We start from the raw sequence: 12,269 nt of genomic DNA on the forward strand, positions 1-12,269 counted from the left end.
AGAAAGAGAGAGAAAGGAGAGAAAGAAGGAAGAAATAAATAAAAAGGAAGAAAGAAAGAAGGAAAGGAAGGAAGGAAGGAAAGAAAGAAAGAAAAAGAAAGAAAGAAAGAGAAAGAAAGAAAGAAAAGGAAGAAAATCTCTGGGATGGGCCAGGTGCGGTGGCTCATGCCTGTAATCCCAGCACTTTGGGAGGCCGAGGTGGGTGGATCACAAGGTCAGGAGATCGAGACCATCCTGGCTAACATGGTGAAACCCCGTCTCTACTAAAAATACAAAAAATTAGCTGGGTGTAGTGGACGCCTGTAATCCCAGCTACTTGGGAGGCTGAGGCAGGAGAATCGTTGGAAGCCAGGAGGCGGAGGTTGCAGTGAGCCGAGATTGCGCCACTGCACTCCAACCTGGGTGACAGAGTGAGACTCCGTCTCAAAAAAAAAAAAAGAAAATCTCTGGGATGATTCCAAGGGCACACAGCAAATGAAGAAGCATTTTTTCAAGAAAACCTACTAATACCTGGGAAGAAGGACAAGGGCCTGCGGTGTGTGAAATAAGATGCCCGTCCTCCCTGACTCCCCACCCCAGTGAGGGGGCTCCACTCCAGACTGCTTTCTCCAAGATCACAGGACTCCCTCACCCCCCAGCTCCCGCTTGGGGGATTTGCTTCCTAAGAGGGGCAGAATGTCATCTTTTCTTATCATGCCACTAGCTACCACTTGCTGAGGCCGAGTCCTAGGTAAGTGGGTTGAGAGGTGGAGGCTCTTGTCTTCCACCCAAGCCCCACTCATGGGATAGAGGCTCTGCCTTGGGTGTAGCACCTGTGAGAATACTGGAGCCCGGCCGCCCTTCCCTGGCTCATGGGGTGAGGTTCCCTGTTAAAAGAGGCCAGCCGAGGAGCACTGGAGCTGCTGCCCCACTCACCAAGTGAAGGGGTGGGTTGCTCCTCCACACCTGTGGGTGTTTCTCGTTAGGTGGAATGAGAGACTTGGAAAAGAAAGAGACACAGAGACAAAGTATAGAGAAAGAAAAAAGGGGGCCCAGGGGACTGGCGTTCAGCATATGGAGGATCCACCCCGGCCTCTGAGTTCCCTTAGTATTTATTGATCATTATTGGGTGTTTCTCGGAGAGGCGGACATGGCAGGATCATAGGATAATAGTGGAGAGAAGGTCAGCAGGTAAACACCTGAACAAAGGTCTCTGCATCATAAACAAGGTAAAGAATTAAGTGCTGTGCTTTAGATATGTATACACATAAACATCTCAATGCCTTAAAGAGCAGTATTGCTGCCCGCATGTCCCACCTCCAGCCCTGAGGAGGTTTTCCCGTATCTCAGTAGATGGAATATACAATCGGGATTTACACCGAGACATTCCATTGCCCAGGGATGAGCAGGAGACAGATGCCTTCCTCTTGTCTCAACTGCAAAGAGGTGTTCCTTCCTCTTTTACTAATCCTCTTCAGCACAGACCCTTTACGGGTGTCGGGGTGGAGGATGGTCAGGTCTTTCCCTTCCCACGACGCCGCATTTCAGACTATCACATGGGGAGAAACCTTGGACAATACCTGGCTTTCCTAGGCAGAGGTCCCTGCGGCCTTCCGCAGTGTTTTGTGTCCCTGGGTACTTGAGATTAGGGAGTGGTGATGACAACGAGCATGCTGCCTTCGAGCATTTGTTTAACAAAGCACATCTTTTTTTTTGAGACAGAGTATCACTCCGTCACCAGGCTGGAGTGCAGTGGCGCGATTTCGACTCACTGCAAGCTCCGCCTCCCGGGTTCACGCCATTCTCCTGCCTGAGCCTCCCGAGTATCTGGGACTACAAGCGCCCACCACCACGCCCAGCTAATTTTTTTGTATTTTCAGTAGAGACGGGGTTTCACCGTGTTAGCCTGGATGGTCTTGATCTCCTGACCTCATGATCTGCCCGTCTCGGCCTCCCGTAATGCTGGGATTACAGGCGTGAGCCACTGCGCCCGGCCCAAAATATTTTTTTCTTAGTCTCCAGAACTGTTAACTTTTGTTATGGCAATGATCCAAAACAAGTCACACAGCTTCATTTAGCGGGATCTACTGGCCATACCTTATTTTAATTATCATTATTTTTCTTTAATATGAGCATATTAGTTTGCTGGAATGGCCATAACAAACTATCACAGACTGGATGGCTTAAATAATAGACATTTATTTTCTCATGCCATTCTGGAGACTGGAGCCCAACATCAAGGTGTTGGCAGGTTTAGTCTCTTCTGAGGCCTCTCTCTGGCTACCAGATGGTCATGCTTTCACTGTGTCCTCACTGTGATCTTCCTACTGTGTGTGTGTATCTCTGATGTCTCTCTGTGTGTTCAGATTTCTTCTTATAAGGACACCAGTCGAATTAGATCAGAGACTCTAACAACTTTATTTTAACTTAGTCATCTCTTTAAAGGCCCTGCCTCCAAATACAGTCCAAATTCTGAGGTACTGGAAATTAGGACTTCACCATATGAATTTTTGGGAGGTAAAATATAGCCTATAACTGTAAGTGTGCACATGTATTCATTTTGTAACACTTCATTGTAATAGTAATTGTAATATCTTAAAACATAGAGTAGATTTTACTGCTTCACACTATGATAAATTATTTCAGAAAATTTTAGGATTCTTGTGTCAGCTCTATAGAATTTCAGTCTTCACCCTTACTCCCAGAGGTAGTTTATCATACATTTGTCTTGCGTTTAAGAGCAGGCCTCTTTTCCTCATATTGATGGCAATCCGGAAGTCAGATATTCATGCCTCTTTAAAATTCTGTGTAAGTTTCATGTAAATAGGTAACCTGATGTATACTCAAAAATTTTATCTAAAAATATTTAATTTTAATTTGTGTTATAGATATTATATTACCTAAGTGAGCAACAGTCATTTCTTTATTATTTTAATAACTTTCTGACTTTTAGCATGATTTCAAGTATATTCATTTGCTGGCAAAAGGAGCTATCACAGCCATACAGGTAGGCATTTTCAGTCGAGGCTTACTAAGTGTCTCTGCTTATATTCTGATGATAGGTGTCTTGGTTTTAACTCATTAGGATCTGAGAGTTTATCTATATTTAGCTTTTAGGGAATTTGAGAATGGCTAATTAACTTCCTCAACTTACTTAAATATGTAAATATCAGCGCTCAGATAGTGAAAATAATTTCATTAATTAAGCATTAGATTAGTAAATGTTATCACATGCCAACACTGACGTGCTGTTTATAATATAGCGAAATATTATTAGAATACATTTTACAAAAACATATCAAATAATACATCAAATATGAATAAAAGTCTAGTATAAAACATCTTTCCATATATATCATATTTATAATGAAAAATACTAAATTGAACATTCATTTGCACTGATTGTTAAAAATTGGAATGACAATTTTAGTTAATATATATAAATTGGCCGGGCGCGGTGGCTCACGCTTGTAATCCCAGCACTCTGGGAGGCCGAGGCGGGCGGATCACGAGGTCAGGAGATCGAGACCACGGTGAAACCCCGTCTCTACTAAAAATACAAAAAATTAGCCGGGCGTGGTGTCGGGCGCGGTGGCGGGCCCCTGTAGTCCCAGCTACTCGGAGAGGCTGAGGCAGGAGAATGGCGTGAACCCGGCAGGCGGAGCTTGCAGTGAGCCGAGATCGCGCCACTGCACTCCAACCTGGGTGACAAGAGCGAGACTCCGTCTCAAAAAAAAAAAATTATATATATATAAATATTTTGATTCCTTGGACTGTAGTTTTTCTTCCATTTACAAGTCAGAGTGAAATAATCATAAAATCATATGAAGTCACCCCAGTTAACGGCCCAGTACAAAGGCAGGCTACAAAGATTCCACAACTAGATCCTTTCCCATGCACGTTAAATCTGCTGACATTAGCAATTTTTATCAAGAAATTAAACGCAGGCTGTGCAGCACATATCATACCTGGAAAAGACATTGTCTTATGCCATGCACATATGACAATTACATGCATATGATGAATTACACAGTAAACTGTGTAAAATACTAGTTTCATCTCATGGCACTTTGAAGAAGAGGGAAGAAAGGATGTCAACCTTAAACGACATAATATAAAATTCCATCACAAAGGCATTCTAATATGATGTTACCGGAAAAATTTGCTTTTAGGCAGGGCATGGTGGCTCACGCCTGTAATCCCAGCGCTTTGGGAGGTTGAGGCAGGCGGATCATGAGGTCAGGAGATAGAGACCATCCTGGCTAACACAGTGAAACCCTGTCTCTACTAAAAATACAAAAAATCAGGGTTGGGCGCAAAAATACAAAAAATTAGCCGGGCGTGGTGGCGGGCGCCTGTAGTCCCAGCTACTCGGAGAGGCTGAGGCAGGAGAATGGCGTAAACCCGGGAGGCGGAGCTTGCAGTGAGCCGAGATTGCGCCACTGCACTCCAGCCTGGGTGACAGAGCAAGACTCTGTCTCAAAAACAAACAAAACAAACAAACAAACAAAAAAATACAAAAAAATCAGCCGGGCGTTGTGGCGGGGGCCTGTAGTCCCAGCTATTCGGGAGACTGAGGCAGGAGAATGGCGTGAACCTGGGAGGCGGAGCTCGCAGTGAGCTGAGGTGGCACCACTGCACTCCAGCCCGGGCGAGAGAGTGAGACTCTGTCTCAAAAAAAAAAAAAAAATTTGCTTTTTGTATTATCATGTCTTCTTGACCATTTGAGAGCTGATACATGATCCATACTAGATCCATCCAACAATGTAAACAAAGTTCTAAAAATAAAACAAAATGCTAAAATGAAAAGTATTATTATGGGCCATAAGTAAGACAGGAAAATACCACAAAATGTCAATTGGATTTTGAAATTTGTATACAAAAGCTATCAAGCAATGGGTATCCATGCATACTTGCTATTTGTGCTTATATTAATTGAAAGATAAATAAACTGTTAGCGTTTTAAATCTAGAAAGGAAAATGTTAACCTTATGCAGACTGAACTTTATAGCTGTTTCCAAATGTGTTAATCTTGCTTAAAGTACAGAAACATCCTTTAAACATTTTTTTTTTAAAAGAGATAATGATCCTAGTCTTGCCCAAATCCATTCTATGACTTGGGAAAAGATTAGCAATGTTCAGATTAATGTGTCGGCCAAATGAAAAGAAATAGTGAGTGAGTATGTAGAGTGGCACTTCTCAAAAGAAAGAAGAGGTTATGACACCCACAAAAAAAGATAAAATAATTTAATTGGGTGACGTTTTCCAAAATGGGCCATTCAGGAAGTCTTTATTAATAATATTAAGTATCAACTACAGATTATTTTATAATGCAACAAACCAGTCACCTCCTTAAAATATACACCTATAATTTCATTTTTTCCAACTTCTATCATGGTCTTCATAAAAAGTGCATTTGTCATTATGGTCAAGGACCAAATAAAGCAGAATTCTATATAGAAAATAAATACATTTGTGGTAGAGGACATAAACATAGAGTCAAACAAAATCCTAAATCACAGATCAAAATATAGAAAGAAAACTACAGTTGGCCTAAGCAGTTGAAGAAAATTGGAAGGGGGTGTTAAGATAGAAGGAAGAACACTTGTGGGGAAAATACAAGGGAAGATTGCTTATATTTGCACCTACCATATTTAAATTTTGAGTAATCAGCTATAGAGAATCTTTCTATGATGTATATTCATGAGTCCTTAGAAGTAAATATGCTTTTTGGTGGTCAAGCTAATTTTTAAATGATATATAGTAAAACAGTTGAAAAAATATTATTTCTGTAGCTGAAAAGATTATGCCCAAAATGAGAAAACAATTTAAAAGATCAAAAGCTGTGCCGGGCGCGGTGGCTCGCGCCTGTAATCCCAGCACTATGGGAGGCTGAGGTGGGTGGATCACGAGGTCAGCAGTTTGAGACCAGCCTGACCAGCATGGTGAAACCCCATCTCTACTAAAAATACAAAAAATTAGCTGGGCATGGTAGCATGCGCCTGTATTCCCAGCTACTCAGGAGGCTGAGGCAGGAGAATTGCTTGAACCCGGCAGGTGAAGGTTGCAGTGAGCCAAGGTCACACCACTGCACTCCAGCCTGTGCAACAGAGTGAGACTCCATCTCAAAAAAAAAAAAAAAGATCAAAAGCTGTACTAATAGATTCATGTTAAATTATGCTAATGTATTCATATTATGATTATGATTTGCAAGTCACTCACTGAAAACACAATTCATGGTTGCAGCAAAGTTCACTATGTTGAGAGAGCTACTAGCTTGCTTTTTTTTTTTTTTTTTGAGATGGAGTCTCACTCTGTCGCCCAGGCTGGAGTGCAGTGGCCTGATCTCGGCTCACTACAAGCTCCGCCTCCCAGGTTCACGACATTCTCCTGCCTCAGCCTCCCTAGTAGCTAGGATTACAGGCGCCCGCCACCATGCCCGGCTACTTTTTTGTATTTTTAGTAGAGACGGGGTTTCCCTCTGTTAGCTAGGATGGTCTCCATCTCCTGACCTTGTGATCTGCCCGCCTCGGCCTCCCAAAGTGCTGGGATTACAGGCGTGAGCCATTGCACCAGGCTAGCTTTCTTAATATGAAGTATTGGTAAAGCTTCTGTCTCTGACAAATTTAACTAAACATATTTAACTAGTTTAAGTGTAGAAAATTATTTCATGCTAAACACAAAAATTCCATTTGGCTCTTCATTTCAAGTTCTGACTACAGTACCCATATTATAAGGGAAAACAGTGTTCCTTGAATTCCTAATTTCCATTTAACCATATCTAAGAACTTTTTCAACATCCTTAGACAGGGCTAATTAGTCTTCCGTGTTTCTGCCTGTCACATTATATTATCACTTATTATAATAATCTTCACATAACATATATTTTTCTATTAGGCTGGTGCAAAAGTAATTATGGTTTTTGCTATTTAAATGGCAAATCCGTAACTACTTTTGTACCAACCTAGTATTTGATTAGATCATATGTTCCCCGAAGGAAGATTTTATTTTGCATTCTTGCTTATTAATGCTAGACATAATATCAAAAATGCATAGAAAACAACTGGATGTAGTTATGGCTTGAGAATTTTGAGTTGAAATAGATTATCCCTTACTTATTCTCTTAGCAATTTTCTGCCTTTTGCATTTCATAATTGATATAACACATGAAAAAAAGCTTAACAAAGTGCCTCCCACGGAGTAAACATTTATTAAATAATCGAGCTCTCGCTCATATGATTAAGTTCCTGCTTTAATTCTTCATTCTTCTTTTTTTTTTTTTTGAAACGGAGTCTTGCTCTGTCCCCCAGGCTGGAGTGCAGTGGCGCAATCTCGGCTCACTGCAAGCTCCGCCTCCCGGGTTCACGCCATTCTCCTGCCTCAGCCTCCCGAGTAGGTGGGACTACAGACACCTGCCACCATGCCCGGCTAATTTTTTGTATTTTTAATAGAGATGGGGTTTCACCGTGTTAGCCAGGATGGTCTCGATCTCCTGACCTCGTGATCCGCCTGTCTTGGCCTCTCAAAGTGCTAGGACTACAGGCGTGAGCCACCGCGCCCGGCCCTTAAAATATAATTTTTTAATGATGGCATTTTGAAAAGGAAATTTATACTTCATTATTTAATAAAAAGTATGTTTCTCAAGCAGCAGGGTTTTTTTTTTATTTTTTTTTGAGACGGAGTTTTCCTCTTGTTGCTCAGGCTAGAGTGCAGTGGCACAGTCTCGGCTCACAGCCACCTCCACTTCTGGGATACAAGTGATTCTCCTGCCTCAGCCTCCCAAATAGCTGAGATTACAGGCATACGCCACCACGCCAGGCTAATTTTGTATTTTTAGTAGAGACAGGGTTTCTCCATGTTGGTCAGGCTGGTCTCTAACTCCTAATCTCAGGTGATCCGCCCACCTAGGCCTCCCAAAGTGCTGGGATTACACACGTGAGCCACCATGCCCGGCCTGTGATGGGTGTCTATTTCTTTTTTTTTTTTTTTTTTTTTGAGACGGAGTCTTGCTCTGTCCCCCAGGCTGGAGTGCAGTGGCGCATCTCGGCTCACTGCAAGCTCCGCCTCCCGGGTTCACGCCATTCTCCTGCCTCAGCCTCCCGAGTAGCTGGGACTACAGGCGCCTGCAAACATGCCCAGCTAATTTTTTTTTGTATTTTTAGTAGAGACGGGGTTTCACCATGTTAGCCAGGATGGTCTCGATCTCCTGACCTCGTGATCCGCCCGCCTCGGCCTCCCAAAGTGCTGGGATTACAGGCTTGAGCCACCGCGCCCGGCGGATGTCTATTTCTTCATTATATTTACATCCTTCTGTGTTTCTGAAAGTCATGCTAGCAGCCCTCGCACACTTTCAGCGCCTCCTCGGCCTTGGCGCCCACTCTGGCTGTGCTTGAGGAGCCCTTCAGCTTGCCGCTGCACTGTGGGAGCCCCTTTCTGGGCTGGCCAAGGCCGGAGCTGGCGCCCTCAGCTTGCGGGGAGGTGTGGAGGGAGAGGCGTGGGCAGGAACCGGGGCTGCACGGGGCGCTTGCCGGCCAGCACGAGTTCCCGGTGGGCGTGGGCTTGGCGGGCCCGGCACTTGGAGCAGACTGCCGGCCCCGCCGGCCCCTGGCAGTGAGGCGCTTAGCACCTGGGTCAGTAACTGCTGTGCTCAACTTCTCGCTGGGCCTTAGCTGCCTCCCCACGGGGCAGGCCTCGGGACCTGCAGCCTGCCATGCCTGAGCCTCCCCTCCCCAGCTGTGGGCTCCTGCGCAGCCTGAGCCTCCCCGACGAGCGCCGCCCCCTGCTCCACCGCCCCCGGGCCCATCAACCACCCAAGAGCTGAGGAGTGCAGGCGCATGGCGGGGTACTGGCAGGCAGCTCCACCTGCGACCCCCGTGCAAGATCCAGAGGGTGAAGCCAGCTGGGCTCCTGAGACTGGTGAGGACTTGGAGAAACTTTATGTCTAGCTATGGGATTGTAAATACACCAATTGGCACTCTGTATCTAGCTCAAGGTTTGTAAACACACCAATCAGCACCCTGTGTCTAGCTCAGGGTGTGTGAATGCACCAATCGACACTCTGTATCTAGCTAATCTAGTGGGGATGTGGAGAACTTTTGTGTCTAGCTCAGGGATTGTAAATGCACCAATCAGCACCCTGTCAAAACGAACCAATCAGCTCTCTGTAAAACAGACCAATCGGCTCTCTGTAAAATGCACCAATCAGCAGGATGTGGGTGGGACCAGATAAGAGAATAAAAGCAGGCTGCCCCAGCCAACAGTGGTAACCCGGTAGTGTCTCCTTCCACTGCGTGGGAGGTTTGTTGTTTTGCTCTTTGCACTAAGTTGTAAAGGTCTGCAGCTTCACTCCTGAAGCCATCGAGACCATGAACCCACCGGGAGGAACGAACAACTCCAAATGCGCCGCCTTAAGAGCTGTAGCACTCGTAGCGAAGGTCTGTGGCTTCACTCCTGAGCCAGCGAGACCACGAACCCACCAGAAAGAAAAAACTCGGAACACATCGGGATCTCAGAAGGAATAAACTCCAGACACGCCACCTTTAAGAACTATAACACTGCGAGGGTCTGCAGCTTCATTCTTGAAGTCAGTGAGACCAAGAACCCACCAATTCCGGACACAAAGGTACACACAAGAACAAGATGGTGTTTGCTTCTGAAGGAATCAGATGAAAGGTGAAGTTATGTTTACCCAGTTCTCACACACACACACAGTTTAATAAGCCAGATAGAAAAGACTATGATTCATAATATTCTAAATTTTTTTAATTTACAAAAATAGAAATAAAAATTTGTAAGACAGTGTGTTTCTATTTACATGACAGTTTAGGAAATTCTATTTACACGACTATAAAGGGACAGATGGCAGCTTTTTGTTTGCCAGAAATGGTGTTTACATAACTATAAATTTGCTAAAACTTACTGAACCACATACCTGTAAATAATACATTTTATTGTATATAAATTATGTCAATACACTTAATGTTTTAAATTATATCAGTTTTTTAAATTACGTGCACATGTCAGGCACAGTGGCTGACACCTGATTTCAGCACTTTGGGAATCCAAGGCACATTGGGAAACTGAGGCAAGTGGATCTCTTCAGGCCAGGAGATCCACCCTGGCCAACATGGTGAAACCCCCATCTCTACTGAAAATACAAACATTAGCCAGGCGTGGTGGCACATGCCTGTAATCCCAGCTACTTGGGAGGCTGAGGCATGAGAATCTCTTGAACCTGAGAGGCAGAGGTGGCAGTGAGCCGAGATCATGCCACTGCTTTCCAGCCTGGGTGACAGTGAGACTCCATCTCAAATAAAATAAAATAATGTGCACAAGGGCCCTGCACAGTGGCTCACGCCTGTAATCCCAGCACTTTGGGAGGCTGAGGCGGGTGGATCACCTGAGGTCAGGAGTTTGAGACCAGCTTGGCCAACGTGACAAAAACGTGTCTCTACTAAAACTACAAAAATTAGCTGGGCGTGGTGGCGGGTGCCTATAATCCCAGGTACAGGGGAGGCTGAGGCAGAAGAACACTTTAACTCGGGAGGCTGCGGTTGCAGTGAGCCGACATGGGGCCACTCCACTCGGGCCTGGGCGACAAGAGCGAAACTCTGTCTAAAAAGAAAAGAAACAAGTAAACAAAAAATTATGGGCACAAAGGTCGGGTGCAGTTGCTCACGCCTGTAATCCCAGCACTTTGGGAGGCCGAGGCGGGCGGATCATGAGGTCAGGAAATCAAGACCATCCTGGCTAACACGGTGAAACCCCATCTCTGCTAAAAATACAAAAAAATTAGCTGGGCGTGGTGGTGGGCGCTTGTAGTCCCAGATACTTGGGAGGCTGAGGCAAGAGAATGGCGTGAACCTGGGAGGCGGAGCTTGCAGTGAGCCGAGATCACGCCACTGCACTCCAGCCTGGGCGACAGAGTGGGACTCCGTCTCAAAAAAAAAAAAAAAAATTATGTGCACAAATATGGGCATCGCTGGTGAGAAGAGCGGCAGAAACACAAGTGGTTCTCTTGTTTTGGGCTCAGACATGTGACTGTGCCATCACAGGTCCCTGGATTTAGAATTCTTCTGAAAGGCGTCCTGTACACTTCCAAGCAACAGCTTGAGCAAATGAAAAGGCTGAGCTGGAGGGGCTGGAACACAGCCCACCTTGACGATAGCTGCTCCTGGCTGTGCAGGGGCGCCCTAGGAAAGGCCGTTCCCCCACTAGGACCGGCAGGCCCTACTGAGGCTCAAGCTCCTTTGCTGTTTGGAATCTTCCCGCCCCAGCCCCCCAGCCTCATCAAAGGCTGCCTTTTTTGTTCACTGACCACAGCTGCTTTGACTCCATTAGCCTCTGAGCTCCTGCAAGAAAAGGAAGAACCTTGTTTTCCCTGGGCTCAGTGCCAAGAGACCGTGGGCGGTTGCTCAAGATTCACTTGTGAAACTCGGATCTCAGCAGGAGAGAAGCTTGGGACAAATACCGAGCCTCCCACCCCCACTCCAACTCTGTTACTGAGCATTTTACGGAAGGAGCAGGTAGGCCCTGCCACAGCTTCGGCAGGGGTGGACTGGGATAGCTTCTGTGCTGATACAAACATCAGGCCTCCCTGCCAGACGGCCCACCCCATGGAGCCAGCCTGACACCAGGCCAGCCTCCAGCCATAACTGCAAAAGAGCAGGAGAGCCCGGAATAGCAGGCCCTCTTCAGGGAGCTTCAGCAGCTTTGCCCATAGGCTGCAGGGTTTGGGTCCGCTGCCAGAAATAGCTCCCAGACCAGCTTTGGTAATACAGGCCTTTGCCTTAGTATTTACTAAATCCAAATAGGCTTTATAGTAAGAGTCTTGAAACGATAGGTTTTGTTTTGTTTTTCGTTTTTTTTTGTTTGTTTGTTTTCTTTTTTGAGACTGAGTCTCGCTCTGTCGTCCAGGCTACAGTGCAATGGCACAATCTTGGCTCACTGCAACCTGTGCCTCCCAGGTTCAAGCAATTCTCCTGCCTCAGCCTCCCAAGTAGCTGAAATTACAGGTGCCCACCACCATGCCCGGCCAATTTTTTGTACTTTTAGTAGAGACAGGATTTGGCCATGTTGGCCAGGCTGGTTTCAAACGCCTGAACTTGTGATCCACACACCTTGGCCTCCCAAAGTGCTGGGATTACAGGCGTGAGCCACTGTGGCTGGCTGTGATAGAGTTTTTGAATCCTCTTTTTTTTTTTTTTTAATTTCCAGAGACAGGCTTTCACTCTGTTGCCCAGGCTGGAGTGCAGTGGCACAATCATAGCTCACTGCAGCCGTGACCTACT

General features: G+C 45.5%; 1 protein-coding gene across 1 annotated transcript in view; it reads left to right on the forward strand.

The window, feature by feature from the left end:
• Positions 1-11,044: 11,044 nt before the first annotated feature.
• The window catches only part of IL17RE (interleukin 17 receptor E), a 52,926-nt gene continuing 51,701 nt past the window's right edge, over positions 11,045-12,269 (forward strand). The window contains exon 1 of the mRNA XM_032149637.2: positions 11,045-11,504. The gene's annotated coding sequence lies outside the window, so the exon portion shown is untranslated. The remainder of the gene's footprint in view (positions 11,505-12,269) is intronic.

Source organism: Hylobates moloch, unplaced genomic scaffold (assembly GCF_009828535.3).
Source record: "Hylobates moloch isolate HMO894 unplaced genomic scaffold, HMol_V3 SCAFFOLD_4, whole genome shotgun sequence".
Taxonomy (NCBI): domain Eukaryota; kingdom Metazoa; phylum Chordata; class Mammalia; order Primates; family Hylobatidae; genus Hylobates; species Hylobates moloch.